General features: G+C 19.6%; 1 long non-coding RNA gene across 1 annotated transcript; it reads right to left on the minus strand.

Annotated features, from left to right (window-relative positions):
* Nucleotides 1-7,545: 7,545 nt before the first annotated feature.
* LOC107965826 lies at nucleotides 7,546-13,407 on the minus strand. Its single transcript, XR_001706277.2, has 3 exons — nucleotides 13,350-13,407; nucleotides 8,781-8,906; nucleotides 7,546-8,586 (listed from the first exon to the last, which is right to left on the minus strand). It is a non-coding gene; the product is annotated as an uncharacterized LOC107965826 (long non-coding RNA).
* Between the last annotated feature and the right edge of the window lie 2,953 nt (nucleotides 13,408-16,360).

Here is a 16,360-nt window from a genome sequence, read left to right on the forward strand (position 1 = left end):
TTACATCGACTAAGAATAAAAATGAAATTGATGTGCTCAAACGAAATTATTTTGTATAATAGAATTTTGTAGAAATTAGAGATTAAACGAATTAACAAGAAGTTTCCAAGAGTTTGGACATTTATCATTTTTTTTTTTTTTTTTTTTTTGGATTTACAAATTAATGTCATCTTACCTTTTTTCATCATTGTGACGTCCTAATCATTCATCAAATCAAATAAGATTAATTATGGAACAAGAATGCAAGTAATAAGATTCGAGAAAAAATTGATTGCGATCCAAAGAATCAATATTTATAACATGTCATTGAAAACGAGGATTTGATCAACAAATAAAAAATTTCTCAATCAAATAACTTTAATTCTCAATTTCTGTCGATAAATTCATGTTTGTGTATTTGTATTTTTTCTATTACGCTGAATAGAAAAAAAATATTTTCATCATTTATATCATTATTCCGATATACGAGGCCGGCGAAATATTTCGAACGAATAGCAGATTATTCACAAGATTTATTTCGATTAAAAATTAACAAATTAACAAAAAATTTTTCAAAAATAGCAATTAGTTCATTACTATTATAAATCTGACACACATATATTTTTTGATATTTCATCATGTTTCAATTCACTTGCATAGATAATGTTTAAATATAAATTCGTATGAAAAATGGCCTAAACTAATACTGAAAAGACTGAAAAATTATTTATTTATAAAGAATTTATCTTGAAAATGTTATAGATCATAATTCTTTCTTCCAATTTTTATCTAGTAAAGCTAAGCAAAGAAATAATTATCATATTAGAAAACAATTATTAGAAAACAATATGTCGAAATGTATAAAGATCGGTATTTGATGATTTTTAAGATCTCTGATGATTGGTTGTTTGATATGCCGGTATTTGATATGCAGGTATAGCTTATGAAATAATTATTGCTATTATATCTGAGTTTTCGAATAATGAAACCTATTTGTAAATTATTATTAATAAATTGAGATATACAGATAATATTATTAATAAAATTGAGAGAATTAAATTCGAATCGATTTATGAATCAATCACTGTTCAACAGATAATATTGCTTTTCCTTTTTTTCTTTTTTTAAACATATTAGTATAAATAATCAAATTCTACAATATAAAAAACTAATTTACTCAAAATCGATATATCAAGATTTTATAAATTTCAATTACAAAATTCTTTTGTTTTTAATAATTTCTGAATAAATTAAAAATTATTTTTTATAAAATTTAAGTAGTATGAATATTCGAATTATGTCATAAAAAATAAAAAAAAATTGTTGAAAAATAATGATGCGAAATTTTAATCATTGACACAATTTTCTCACGATATAAAATAAATTATATCTCGTGTATTCGCTGAATAGAAAAATATTTTTATTATTTATTTCATAGTCATTCGATCTGTATATGATGAAAGAGGCGAAATTTTTCGAACGAATAGCAGATTATTTACAAAGTTTATTTCAGTTAAAGTTTAATCCTAGCAAAAATAAGAAAAGATTCCTTCAGTAAAGTAAAAAGAAATTCTAATAAAAATATAAAGAAACTAGATATATAATAAATATACAAATATATTATAGATTTAATCATTAGAAGTAATAGAAATCTGATTGATAACTTTGATAAATTTAACTGAAATGCTTTATATATATATATATATATATTTGATTATATTATAAAAGAATAAAAAAACACATTCCTACGAACTGAAAATGATTCAAAAAAGAAAATTATATTCTTTTTATAAATTAAATATCAATAAAATCAATTAGTTCTTTATATTGATGATTTTTTAACTAGAGGGGACTTAAATTTTGATGAAATAAAATTTTACATTTCTATATCCATACTGACTATACAAAATTTAAATATATTTTTAAATCACACATTGAAACTAAATATTATTTAATTTATTAAATAATTTAATTTACAATTAAACAAACTCAGTATACTCCTTTCCCCCCTCTCGAGTCTATCTAAAGTTAATTTTCTAGTTTTTATGATATCGTTACAATAACATATTTTTTCTAGAATTATCATATGAACTAACTGATTACTTTAGTAATCAAAAAATTAAATCAATTTAAAGAACAAATTCTAATTATATATAATTAAAACCAGACAAAATAATAAATCATGATTTACAATAATAGATACAAAAAATTATAATAGTTTAACTAAAACTACTATAATACTCAAAAATGCTATGTATATAATCATTGAAAATAAACATAAAAAGGCCTTAGAAAATATAGATATTTCTCAATTTGAATTATTATTTGTAGATGCATGATTCTTCCGCCTAAATTTAATTGGAAAGCGATTACGCTATGAGTAGTCATATGTAAAAATAAAGTAAAAAAAAAATCATTGCTAAGTATACGTATCGTTCTATTATATTATTTTAAAGCTAATCTGTAATCATTCAACGATATTACATACGTGGATTAGATATTTCAAATATCTATTCCATATTGTACAAATTGGATATTAAAAAACAAAAATAAATTATAAAAGAAAAAGAAAAAGAAATAATGAATAAAATTAAATTTAATTAAATGCACAAAATAAGGAAGTAGAAACATGATAAGATTTTTCATTGATCCAGACATATTTGCAAAAATCATAGAAATTGATAAAAATTAATAAATCGATTTTTTATTGTTTTATATGTGTATAATTTTAAATGAAATTGATATGAATCCTTTTTCTAATTACAAAAAAGAAATAATTGAATTTTATTTTAAATCATTAATAATTCATTTTATAATTAATTCATTTCATTTAAAATTATTATTCATCATATTATATATATTTTATTATATGTTTTCATCCATAAATTGTTATTGTATAATCTAAAAATTATAAATTTTATCTTATTTGATAACTTAAAAAAGATACAAAAAATAAGGATTACAGAAGATTTTGTAGAAATTATAGCAAAAAATTTTAAAACCATAATACAATTTGATTTAATTCACATGCTGATATATCAATATAGTTCCTATAATTAATCTTCCAATATAGATCCTATAATTATTAATATAGAGAAGAAAATATTCTATAAACAAAAATAATATACATAAAAGAATACAAGAAAAATGAATTCTCAAGCTTAATATGGTACCATTTTTATGTATTTTTACCATATGTTTTATGTTTCATTATTTTTACTTTTCTTACTCTTATTTTATTCAGTTCTAATCTTTTGTACAGTAGAAATTTTTTATTATAACGTAGTTGCGTAGAATTATATTCCCGTTGCACCTCAAACCATCGAAGTTCTTTTTCAAATGACTCAAATACTTCGACATAAAAAGATAAATACTCATCATTATTTTCGTTTACTGCTTCTATTGTATAAAATTTATGTTATCTTCATTGTTACTATTGATTTTATTGCATTGAAACCATTGGATTATATTATCACTCTCAGAATCACACCTTGGTATTCTACGTAATGTAGTGATTCTTTAATATTTGCTTCGACTATTTTTTCTTGTTTAATTTAATTAATCTTATTTAATTTTATGGATCAAAAATTTTTTCCACGCTCTTTTCAATGTTGTACTTTTAATGTAGCTTCATTCGTTTGCCATATAAAAGCAATTTTTTAAACTTAATTTTTTATATTATTTAATATTTCTTTATCATACCCTCTTCATTCAAGTGAAAACATGAACAGAAATTTTTTAACCAATTTTTTTTCTATATAATCGTTTGAATCACTCAATTGCTCTTTGATCTAATGGCTATATGAGTGAAGTTTTACGTAGCAAAAACATAACTTTTATAAATTTCTCCTTCTGGTTAAGAATATCACATATAGAATACGATCTAGCATTATCTATCAGCATATCTTTTTCTTTATAATCATTTTTTAATTGATGTTCTTTTGATTGATAATTTTTTATATAAAAATATTTTCAAATCATTCAACAAAAATGTTGTTCGTCCAACCATTTATCTGATTTTTATAAACAACTTGCAGTCATATTGGTATGTTTAAAATAGCATGGACATTTACTTTTTTCGATGATCAGAATTGGAAGTTGATGGTATCCGATAGCATTCGCACAAAGAAATACAATAATGTGTTCTTTACTAACTTTGCGACAAGGTTCTAATCTTTCACAACGAGAAACTAACTATTCTGTGATAGTACCTTTCAAATTAAACCTGTTTCATCAGCATCGTATACATTTGTTAATTCATATTCTTCATTATTTAAAAATTTATTAAAGTCTGCTTTAAAAGTTTCTGCAGCGACGTTATTCGTTGAAAGTTTTTTTCTACAGTTTTTTTCTACTTTTATCCAATTGTCGTATATCATAACGTGCTTTGAATTTTACTAATCAACTAACATTACTAGCTTTAAATGGATTTCCTTTTAATCTATTATTGAATTCTAGAGTTTTTTCACGTAACATGTCCGCATATCGATATGCCTTTATCTCTTTGTTGACGAAACCATTGGAAGACAATATCATCTATATTTTTATTTTTTAGATTTATTAAGCTTTTCCTACCGAAACTAGCATCTGTTCAATCTACATTCTGTATATAATTTTCAATATTGTATTTCTGTTTTTTAATATCTATGATTGTAGATTTTCCAACACCATGTATTCTTGCTAATTTCGTTGTACTTTCATTACTTTTAAAATCTTTAATTATTTTGTATTTTTTTTCAATAGTTTAAAACTACAGTTTTTGCTTACCATTGCGATACCGTTCTCTGCAAACTGAGTTGATATGATTACATTTAACCGGCTGAACGCAAGAAAGTATTTATTATATCTAAATACGTTGTATTTATGTTGTATTCTAATTATGTTGTATGTAAATGTCGTAAATGTATGTAAATTTGTACAAAATGTTGTGCGGGTAACAGAATATACAGATAATAGAACATCATATATTAGGGTATTCGAATAATAGGAATACGGTGTAAATTATATTCTTGTTATCTATTATTTTGTTATATTATAGTAATACTAATAATTATCATAAATTAAAATCAGCACATTTATCTTTTACAACTAATATTACTATGAATTTTTGAATATTTCGAATGCCGATTAGGTTGTAAATTATAATATCATAAGTACACGATTAAAAAAATATATTTTCTAGTTTTTTCTAATAAACTATTACATATTGCATATTATAAGTAAACAAAAAATAAAACATTCATAATTAATTATATTTAATTATAAATAATTTAATATTCAATTATGTTGCATGATTAATAAAAATAAATTAATTTTCACAAAAATTTATTTAATATGAATCTAAGCATATTAGTTGATAAATATAATAAAATCACTCATTTCGAGTTTTGTGGAGTTAACGATTCGTCACAAATGGAAAGAATGGATTTATAGAAATTGTAAATTTGATTTTCAAAACACGAAATTCCTAAAAACATAAATTCTAAAAAATATATATAAATATATATATCATAAATATATGGATTCTACAAATTTTGAAAAGTGTATAAGAGAAAAATTAATACCAAATCGCTAAGTATTATGATCATAGATAATATAGTTCAAATTAATAAAATTCCTATAAAATATATCAAAATATTGCTAATGATTGTTAAAATATAACGTTAAAATTAAAATAAGCCTCAAGAAGATATGTATATATATATATATATATATATATATATATATATATATATATATATATATATATATATATATATATATATATATATATAAAATCAATAAAATTTTAAAATTGAAGTTTAAATAAAATTATCTCCATACGTGCAAGTTAAATCATTACAGTTAACTTGGACGAAAATTAAAAGAAAAATTAAAAGAAAAATCAAATAATAGTGGAACATATCCTAAATTAAAAAAATACTACAAAACAAGCATAAATAAAATTTCACAAAATTTCATGAGAAAAACTTTGCTAGTTTTTATATTGAAAATATTGAAAATAAATATTGAGAGAAATATCTTTTAATAGAAAATAAAGATAAAAATTTTAATGATAACAATTTCTTAAAGGATTCGTAATGTAAGAAAAAAAGAAAATTATATAATTTTTATTTTAATTTTTAAATATGTTTTTATTTTATATTATCTTAATGAAAATAACTTTAAAACTAAATCGAATCTTTTTTAAGATGAAATATATATTAATTTTTTCAAAATAATATAAAATGATTTTAATATTTTAAGTTATTTTTTAATTTATTTTCATTAAGAGGCAAAGAATAAATAAATAAATAAATTTAATGAAATTTTTATTCTGTCAATAGATAATACTCTACTAATAAGATACATCTATGCCAATGTTTTGAGGTCATCGTCTATTCTATTCCAATCATTCATTTATATGTTTATTTTCCATGTCAAGTATTTCGATTTATTTAATTCGATTTATTTCGATCAAGTATAATAAGCAATTGATCAGTAATTATATTCTAATTAAACATCTTTTAGATGAATAATATTAATTTTTATTATTATTACGTAGAATCGCATGATTCTGATATCAATGCAATATTTGTGGTGAATATTTTTATTTCAAACATTTTTACGAAGGATGTCATTATTACATGTACAATTATTAATTATAAATCTATTTTTTGTTATTTTGCTCGTTTATTATTTATATAACTCTTTGAGATATAAAAAAAAATATAATTTGTAACAAATGTGATTAGTTCTCTTATAATTAATATAATACTTTGATATAAAAAGAAAAAAATATAAAAAGAGAATACAAATGTTTAAATATTCATTTTATTGATAAAGATTGTTTCAACGTTATAATTAAATTTTATATTAATTTTCATAAACAAATTAAAAATATATATAAATTATTTGAGTATTGCTTTACGAGATCAGTTTATTAAAAAACGCTGCTAGAAATTTTTCAATGACAATGATGTTTTTTATACATTGAAAATATTTAAGATTTAAATCATATCCAGATTTGGAAAGAGGATATTTTAGCATATGTAGTAATAAAAAAAATTTTTTAAGAGATGGTGCTGATATCTCAAAAATCAAAATTTTCAAAAATTTTTAATAGGATTCGATAAACATATATAATAAAACAATGCAACTTTTTTACAATATTTTTTTAATATTCACATAAAATTATAATAATTTAAAATTTAATATAATTATTATTTATAATTTAAAATTTATAATAATTTAAACATATATTAAAAATATTTCATTAAAAAGAAAATTTTAAATTTTCTTAAAATCATGATTTCATCTCTTAAACTTAAATTAAGAATTAGAGAATTTTATTAGATATTTTATTCTACTTGCTTTGAATTTTTATAAAAATTATAATTTTTATAATAAAGATTTCTCAAATTAATTTCTGTAACTTATATCACCATAATTATTAATTTCCCATGGATTTATTTCCGTGGAACAAATAATTTCAATCTGTTCGTGGATCTATGATGTAGTAATAAAATTAATTTATTATAAAGTTATATGTTAACTATTATTATATTATATATTATTATATATTATATGTTAACTATTAAGTTATATGTATATCGTTAATTGAAATTTTATCTTAAACAATTAAGAGTAAAGTTCATATTTCAATGAAAGTTTATTTTTATCACTAAATGAATTCAAGAGATTCTAACAGTTCTTTTGTTCAAATTGACTAAGTTCGAATTCAAACACATTTTAATAATTCAAAATTTAAAATCATTCTAATTTTTTCTCGAATTTTACAACTACTCTGAGATCTTCTCCATATTCATCTTAAAAAATCGCGGATTCTTGATAAAGCATATCAACCCCTTAATTGTAACATTTCCAATTTAAGGAAAATTTCTAGAATTAAATTTTATTTTTAGAATTTTTAATAAATTTTCTCAAGTATAGAATAATACTGACTAAGATAACTAGAAAATATCATCAAATCAAGTACTAAGATCGCGTTCAACCAAGCCGAAGTGTTTCTAAAAAATATATAATTAAAAATTCTATTTGTTAAGAAATGGAGAAACTCGTAACATACTAATTATATTCAATATACAAGTCAAATAAAAATATTATAGTATAATAATACATATAAATACATACAATACGATACAAATAAAATATATAAAAATAGGATTAAACAAGTTCACAAATCATGTTGATTAATCTATCTAGATAATCACTTAATAACGTAATAAAGTTATAAAAAGTAATAATTCAATAAATTATTATATAAATTAATAATGTTCGTAGTGCATAATCATTATTACTAAATATAACTTACGTTTAAATTCTATATATAATTATATTAAACAAATTATTATCTAATATGAGTTGTTAAATAATTAATTTTTGTTTCTGCCATTTTTATAAACCTTAATCATCGCCATTTTGATTATTGTTAATCTAGCGAGTTTATTGTTTTGAAGATGTAATTTCAAATTCGTTTTAGTTGCCATTGCAAGGTTATTGTTCCTAATATCCACTATCCAAATTTGCCAATCATTGTTGTACGTTTATTTCCGTTCCAATTGATATAAGTATTTTCTGCTATTGTTGCTATATATTTTGGATCATCTGAAATTTGACAACAAATCCTTATTAAAAGATATAATACAGGTCAGATATAAGAAGCAAATGATTAGGTTTTGAAAGAGTTATTAAACGATAAGAAATTTAAGGAAACTAATCTTTTTTTTATTTAATAAACTTAACGTCGCATCAATAAATTATTAGCAATTTACAAAAAAAAATTATAGAATTATTATTACAATTTGAAAATCTTGATGCTCCTGCAGAATCTCACTAGAGTAGTTTCATTGGTATTATTATCAATGTTCAATTTCCTCCTAATTTCATTATATTGTATTTAAGACATTAGGTGAACTAAGGACTATCTGTAAAAGCAAAACAATGTATAATTTTTCGTATATTATCCTTGATAATTTATTTCAAATGCATTGCATTCTTTATCTGAAATTTTTTTAAATTAATTAATTTATCAATAAATCTTTTTAAATAGATATTTTTTTTTAGAAATATCTCTGTGGAGAGATCAATAACTGTTAATTGAATATAAATTGCTTTTATTGTAAAATATACAAACAAACAAATATAGTATTGGTTTAAATTCAGTTTTAATTAAATATGAATCTGCGTAGAACCACACTTTTCATTAGGTAACAAAGGAACATATAGGATTGAGCCTATTGTTTGCACTATGCTAGTCTTATTTAGAAGCACTTTATTTCAAATAATGCTTTTCATTTTCATATACACTTCTGATAAGATATCCAAAATTTGTGTAAAGAAAAAACTATTGTTTAATAATTTATGTGCAGTAAATATTTATGGACAATAAATAATTTCTTTAGTTTTTTTCGTATGAATAATAATTAGATATTCTTATTCATATTGTTCAATTGAAGCATTTCTTAGCCTATCTGAAAAATCCAAACGTTTTTTTAATTTAAAAACAGATTTAACATTAACGCATTATCTTTCAATATTTGTAAATTATTTTTTAAATTTTGAATTTTTATTTTTAAAAATAGAAGGTTTGTTGCCTATCTTGATTTAAATGTTTTCCTTGCTTATATGAGTTCGTGAGAAGCAAATAAAATAAATATTATTGAGTTATAAATTTTTTTTCATAATCTCTTTCATATGTTTTCAATAAATCAAATATAATAAATGATAACGCGAAGTAGTCCAGTATAGATTGAGAATTTCGAAAAAAGTTCTTTGTTTTCATTTATTGAAAAACTATAACTGTATTGTTTCTTTTCCTAAAATTTTTTGATATAAGATTCTGTTTCTGCCGGTCTAGTGTTGCTACGTTATATGCAATTTTAATGAGACAAGATCTCGAGATCAAATCACTTGGATTTTAATTGATTGGAACAAAAATATAATCTATTTTTAATTGATAACATTAGAAAATTTACTAAGCAATTTTACAATTATCAATTAGCTAAATTGTAATTTATGCGCATATTTTTAATGAAATATCCAAGAACAAAATTCCAAGTCCGATAGAATAGTTTTTTTTAACATTGGCCAAATTTGTTTTCATCTTGTGAATGCTAATGATTATCTTGACAATTTTAGTATTCTTATATTGAATAACGTGACAAATTTCGACACGAAATTTTCACACTTTAAAATTATATTCGGCTCGAAAAATCAAAATGTTAGCTCCAACTTTTTCATGGAACTATGATTTATAGTAATAAAAATGATTTACTACAAAGTTCTATTTGAAATGATCATATCCATGCTAATAAAAATTTACGTGTATCATTACGTGTCATCTTTTGTTCGTTTCAATATAAGTAATAAATTTTTATTTATTATAAAATTACATTTCGTTAAGCTATTAATATATTTCGTTAAGCTATTAAATATTTCATAATAAAATTATTTAAAATATATTCTTATTTTGAAGAAAAATTCTTTTTGCAAAAGAAAATAATTTTGAATATGTATGCGTTGTGTTGCAATTAGCTATAAAATACAATTAGAAATTTTAAAAATAGTAAAAAATATTCTGAATTTTTTTTATTAAAATTCTCATAAAAAAATTATAATCACATAAAGCAATAATAACAAAATTAAACATAGAATTCCACTTTCAATATTTTAGAAAAGCTCATACAAAACTTTAATAATTGAAAGATCTTTTGGATTTTGTCAAAAAATAATTGAATCATTAGCATGGCATTATATAATTAATAATAATTTTCGAACCAACAAAAATTACCATTGAAGAAATGCATTGCGAATGGAAGATTTTTATGCAATATGGTTGCAATACAATTTAAGTTTAAAAAAAAATTGAAGATAATAATTTTGCAAAAATATTGATTAAAACAATATGTAATCACAAACACAAAATTCTATCAATTATTAACTTTTATTTTTTTAAATGTAAGATAAAAGACTATTAATCTTAAGTTTAAAAAAATATTGTTCGTTTAATAAATACGATATGAAAGATTGAATTAAATATTATTGAAATATATAAGACAATAAAATAGATATTAAATGCTTTTTTAGAAATTAGCGATGTTAAACAAAAAAGAAAATATTAGATATAGAATATTGAGAGAAACATAATCTTTTGGAATTAAAAGAACTTAATATTTAATTTAATAAGTTATATATTATAATAAATAATAAAAATTACACACAATATATGACTCAAATATTGATAAAATGATTATTTTCGATATAATTTAATTTTATAATCATTTAAAATAAATTTTAAATCCGAAAATATCTATAAAAATCATATTATAATTTTAAAAATAAATAACTTTGTAATTAGAATAAATAATGCATGTGCAATAATAATATATATTATATTTATTTTATATTTTAAATTATATTTTATTTGTTTATATATTATATATATTATTTTTTAAATATTATGACAAACATGGATCGTAATAATATAAAGATAAATGATAATATTGATATCAATAAATGTTAATTAGATAAAATTTTCTAGATATGAAGCAGAATACTCGTGTTTCTCTCTTCCAATGAATATTATATTGTTATAAATATATTAATAAAAAAACAAAAAAATATAATGTGAATAATTAAATAACTAAATAAAAAAATCACAATTGTAAAAAGATAAAAGACTATAAATAAAAAAATAGAGAATCGAATGTTTATTTAACTATTTTTATCTAATTGTTTTATCTAATTTTTATATGTATAAAAATGCGACTTATATCGTATTGCATGTATATTTGCGAGTGAATTAAGTATCACTGTCGTTGCTCGATTCTGTTTTGGTTTTTCTCCTCTCTTTCAACTGCCACGCTGTACGACGCGACAGAGTAAGCTCAGTAGAATAAAGGCACCCGAACGATTCACATACATATAACATATAATTTATTCTTATTTGTTTTATTAATTATTTTTTATTGGATATTATTTATTTTTTTTAATCATATTATTTTTCAATCTATTACCTAATATGAACACAATAATACTAATATTAAAAATTACGTATATTATTATTTTCTTATATATTTAATTTTAAACTAAAATTAAATTGATAATTAAATAATATTAATTTAGCATTAAATTAAATTCCAAAAAATATTAAATTAAATAATAAACAAATAAATTATATATATATATATATTTGTTCATTATTTAATTTAATTTTTTTTTATTTTAATATTTTTATATAGTTTATCTTTAATATATATAATATTATATATATTTGAATTATTATATATTTGAAAGAAAATTTATTGAAGGAAAAAAAGCTCTGAAAAAAATAATGTTTTTAGCATCAATTTTTTATTGTTCATTATATTTTATTATTTATTGTAGAATTCCTTTATAATTAAATATTTTTTTTGCATTTTTTTTTATATATTTTTATAATATATCATTATCTTCATATATTTAAAAAAGAATTCAATAAAAAATATACATATATCATACAATATATTTTTAAATTATAAATATATTTATATACTTTTAACAAATATATTAATATATATTATTTTATCATTTTTATCGCGAAATAACAATTTTTATTTGGAAAAAAAGCATAAAATTTTAATTAAAAAAGATATTTTACAAAAAAAAATATTAGAAGCATTTTTATTATAGCATATTTATCAAATTTTAATATATTATGTTAAATATAAAATACAATCAATCTTATTTTAAATTATTAGAGAAAATTGTTATTTATTTTTCTTAATTATAGAAAAAATTGTTATCTATCGAAAATTAATAAAAAATAGATTTATAAAAATTAAATCATAACAAAAATCATAAACAAATAATAAAAAATTTAAATAAAGTTATATATAATATTATTACTAATATTTAAATAAAGGATATGATGAAGCATCAGATTTATGTAAATGTAAACAAATTCAATATGAATATATCATATCAGTAACAATTTTATATTTATTTCCTGTTTAGTATAGATTGCAACTGAAATTTATTAGAGAAAAAAAAATTATTTGTATTGTTTTTGACAACTTATTTTTCTTTAATTTAATTAAAGAAAATAATTTATTAAAAAAAATAAATAAAATATCAATAAAAATCCACAAAAAATAATAAATTTAATATCATTATATAAAAATAGTTAAATAAAATATGTTATAATATTGAATAATTACAGATTTTATTATCTAGATTATTTATAATCTAGATTTCTTCAATTTTTTGTCTTCTTAAAAAAGATCATATCTTCTTAAAGGTAAATATCAATATATATCATATAGAATATCTATAACAATATATTAAAGTCTGTTGAAATAATTATTTAATAAATATTAAATAAAATATACCTCTTCAATTTTTATCAGCTGATATTCTTTTTTTCATAATGTATTATAATGTTATATAATGCTGGACAAAATTATATGTTCGTTTCTTTTTCATTTGTTGTCGCAGTTAAAATTGGTTTTTTTTTTATAGAATTATGTATTAAAAATATCTGAAACATAAAGTCATAAAAAAATATTTTATATTTTAATATTCGTAGAAATAATAAATTATTTCTTCTTTTTTTTTTCTAGAAAAGTTATTTATAAGATTATGAATCCAATTATAAAAGAAATCGTTTATTTATATATATTAATAATTTAAATATATTAAATAATTAAAATTGTATTAATAAATGTATTTAATAATTATTAATTTATTAATTTTTAATAATTTATAATAATTTATAATAATTAATAAGTATTTAATAATTATTAAATAATATGTATTTAATAATTAAAATATATTAAAATTATAAATATATTAAATAATTTTTAGTAGTAATTACTTACTATACCATTAATTAATTGAAAAATCCTCGTTTTTATATCATATAATGATATTATCACTAAATTCTATAAAATTTCTTTGTAATTTCGAAAAATTTATCGAGATTCGAACTCATTGTTTATTTCATTTGAGAAAAATCAAAGAAACTAAATGAATAAATGAATCATTTGTTTTTATTTTTTTAAATGAATTATTATTATTCTTATATTACTAAGTAATGCTATTATATACAGGTAATGCTATAAGAATAAATAAACGCAATCTATTGTTAACTTTCTTTCTGTATAAGTAAAAGTACTCGAAAATCATCGAGATTTGAGATCGAGTCGAGAAATTTTTTTGGGGTCAAATCGGAATCTCGAAAGTTTGTAATATTTAGCTATTCGTGATTTTGAATAAAAAAAAAAATTTCCAATCGAATCAATTTTAAGTCTAAAGTTTGTAATATTCGAAATTCAAAGCATTTCATTTCCAACTGTGCTTTGATTCGAATTGTATGTTGAATTCTATGTTGAATTTGATTTTGAAAAATTATTATAGATCTTGATTTTCCTCTATCATTATCTTATATGAAAATAATTTAGAAGAATCAATGGTCATGTTAGATGATTTTTAGTAATAATAAAAATAAGTGGTCACAAAGTGATCGAAGTAGTCCATGCTATATTATATCAACTTTTATATATATACATGATAATTATAATCTTTCAACGAATATCTTCAAAATTTCTGATTGAATTTCATTCTAACTTTTTTAATTGCGCTCACAAATTTTTGTTAGATTTTGAGCAAAATTTTATTTTTATTATTTTTATCTAATTCGTCTTCTAATTTTTCAACAGAGATCCAGAAATTATAGAATGATCTGAATAATTTTAATTTCATTATTATTTTTAATTCATTTAATTTAATTAATTAGTCAACAATTGTGTCTGTTTAAATTTTATTTCGAAAAATATTACTACATTTGGATACAATTGACAATATATTTGGATTTTTCTAATTTTATAAAGTTTATACATTTAATTTTACTTCGCATTTTTTTTTCAATCATATAAATAAAATATTATTTTATTTAATTAATCTTATTATCAATTATTTTTATTCAATAAATATATATAAACTAAAAAGGAAACAGTGTTTATTTAATAAATTTTATAACGCATACATATCATGTGTATATATATATATATATATATATATATATATTCCATTCAATTTCGAAAATAATTTTTTAAATAAATTCTAACTAAGATATTTAAATTAAGATTTACTCCAATTAATTCTTTAGAAATATTTAAAATTCGGTTGATTATGTTAAGTGCTATCTTTTTTCAATATTTTACTGTTTGTCGTTTATAAGATCGAATATATAAAATAGCATTTTATGACATTCATCCATAGGACTATTATAAGTAAATATGTAATTTTTAGTAAAAATAACATAGTAAAAATATGTAATTATTAAATATATTTGTAAATGTGTAATAAATATATGTAATAAGTAGTTTTTATATATAATAATAAATATATTTGTGCTTTAGGTCGGTATCTAGCGAATTAATAATAAATTAGCATTGTTATATTTATTATTTTTCCGTTTTTAACTCCATTTCTCGATTCTTGTCTGTATTTATGCACATATATGTATGTGTATCTTTTGCATTGCGAACTGTGATATGTGTGTTGTTTTATGTATTTTCTTTTTGTATATTATTTAATGATATTAAAAAGCTAAACAATATAAAAAAAATTGTCAATAAATACATGATGTATTTTTGTACTTTTATTGAAATAGTTATTTTTTTAAATAAATTTATTATGACATCATATTCAAGCTTTTTTATTTTTTTTAACAATTAAGAATTTATTAAATTTTAATCTTTTCTAGTATTTCATCTTTTTATAATTGTTATATCTTGATCTAGTGCAAATATCGAAATCAAGAAGATTTTTTAAAAAGATTGAAGAGATGCAATATTTTGGGATAAAATTTCAAATCAAAATTCGAATTAACTTTTTGCAGAAAGAATAATTCTAAGCCGAACATTATAGAACTATAGAATCGCTAATAATGAAACAATAATGAAAAGTTATTAATTCTAATTACACATTATATCTAACAAAAAAAAACATTTTTTTATCGATTATCATATTTCGAAGACATATATGTCTTTCCGTTTCATTAACTGTTTTTGTTAAACATACATATACATACATTTTTAAATTAGTGAATATTTGAATCTTTGCTAAAAAATGATTGATACTTAAACTATTATAACTGCAAAAAAAAATCGTACAACATTCATTTTAAAGCATGAAGTCTCTACTTTCAGAGTTCTTAATTTTTTCTATGACATTTATGTATTATGTAGGAAAAAAAAAGAAGTATAAAGAAGATTTTTTTATCGAAAATTTTGCATATTCAAACGTCTCTACGAAAATGAGAAAATTCTTTTTTATGGATAAATTTATAAATTTAAAGATTAAAACTTCTTCTTTAAAGTACTTCTTAAAAATTGTT

Source organism: Apis mellifera, linkage group LG13 (genome assembly GCF_003254395.2).
Source record: "Apis mellifera strain DH4 linkage group LG13, Amel_HAv3.1, whole genome shotgun sequence".
Classification (NCBI taxonomy): Eukaryota; Metazoa; Arthropoda; class Insecta; order Hymenoptera; family Apidae; genus Apis; species Apis mellifera.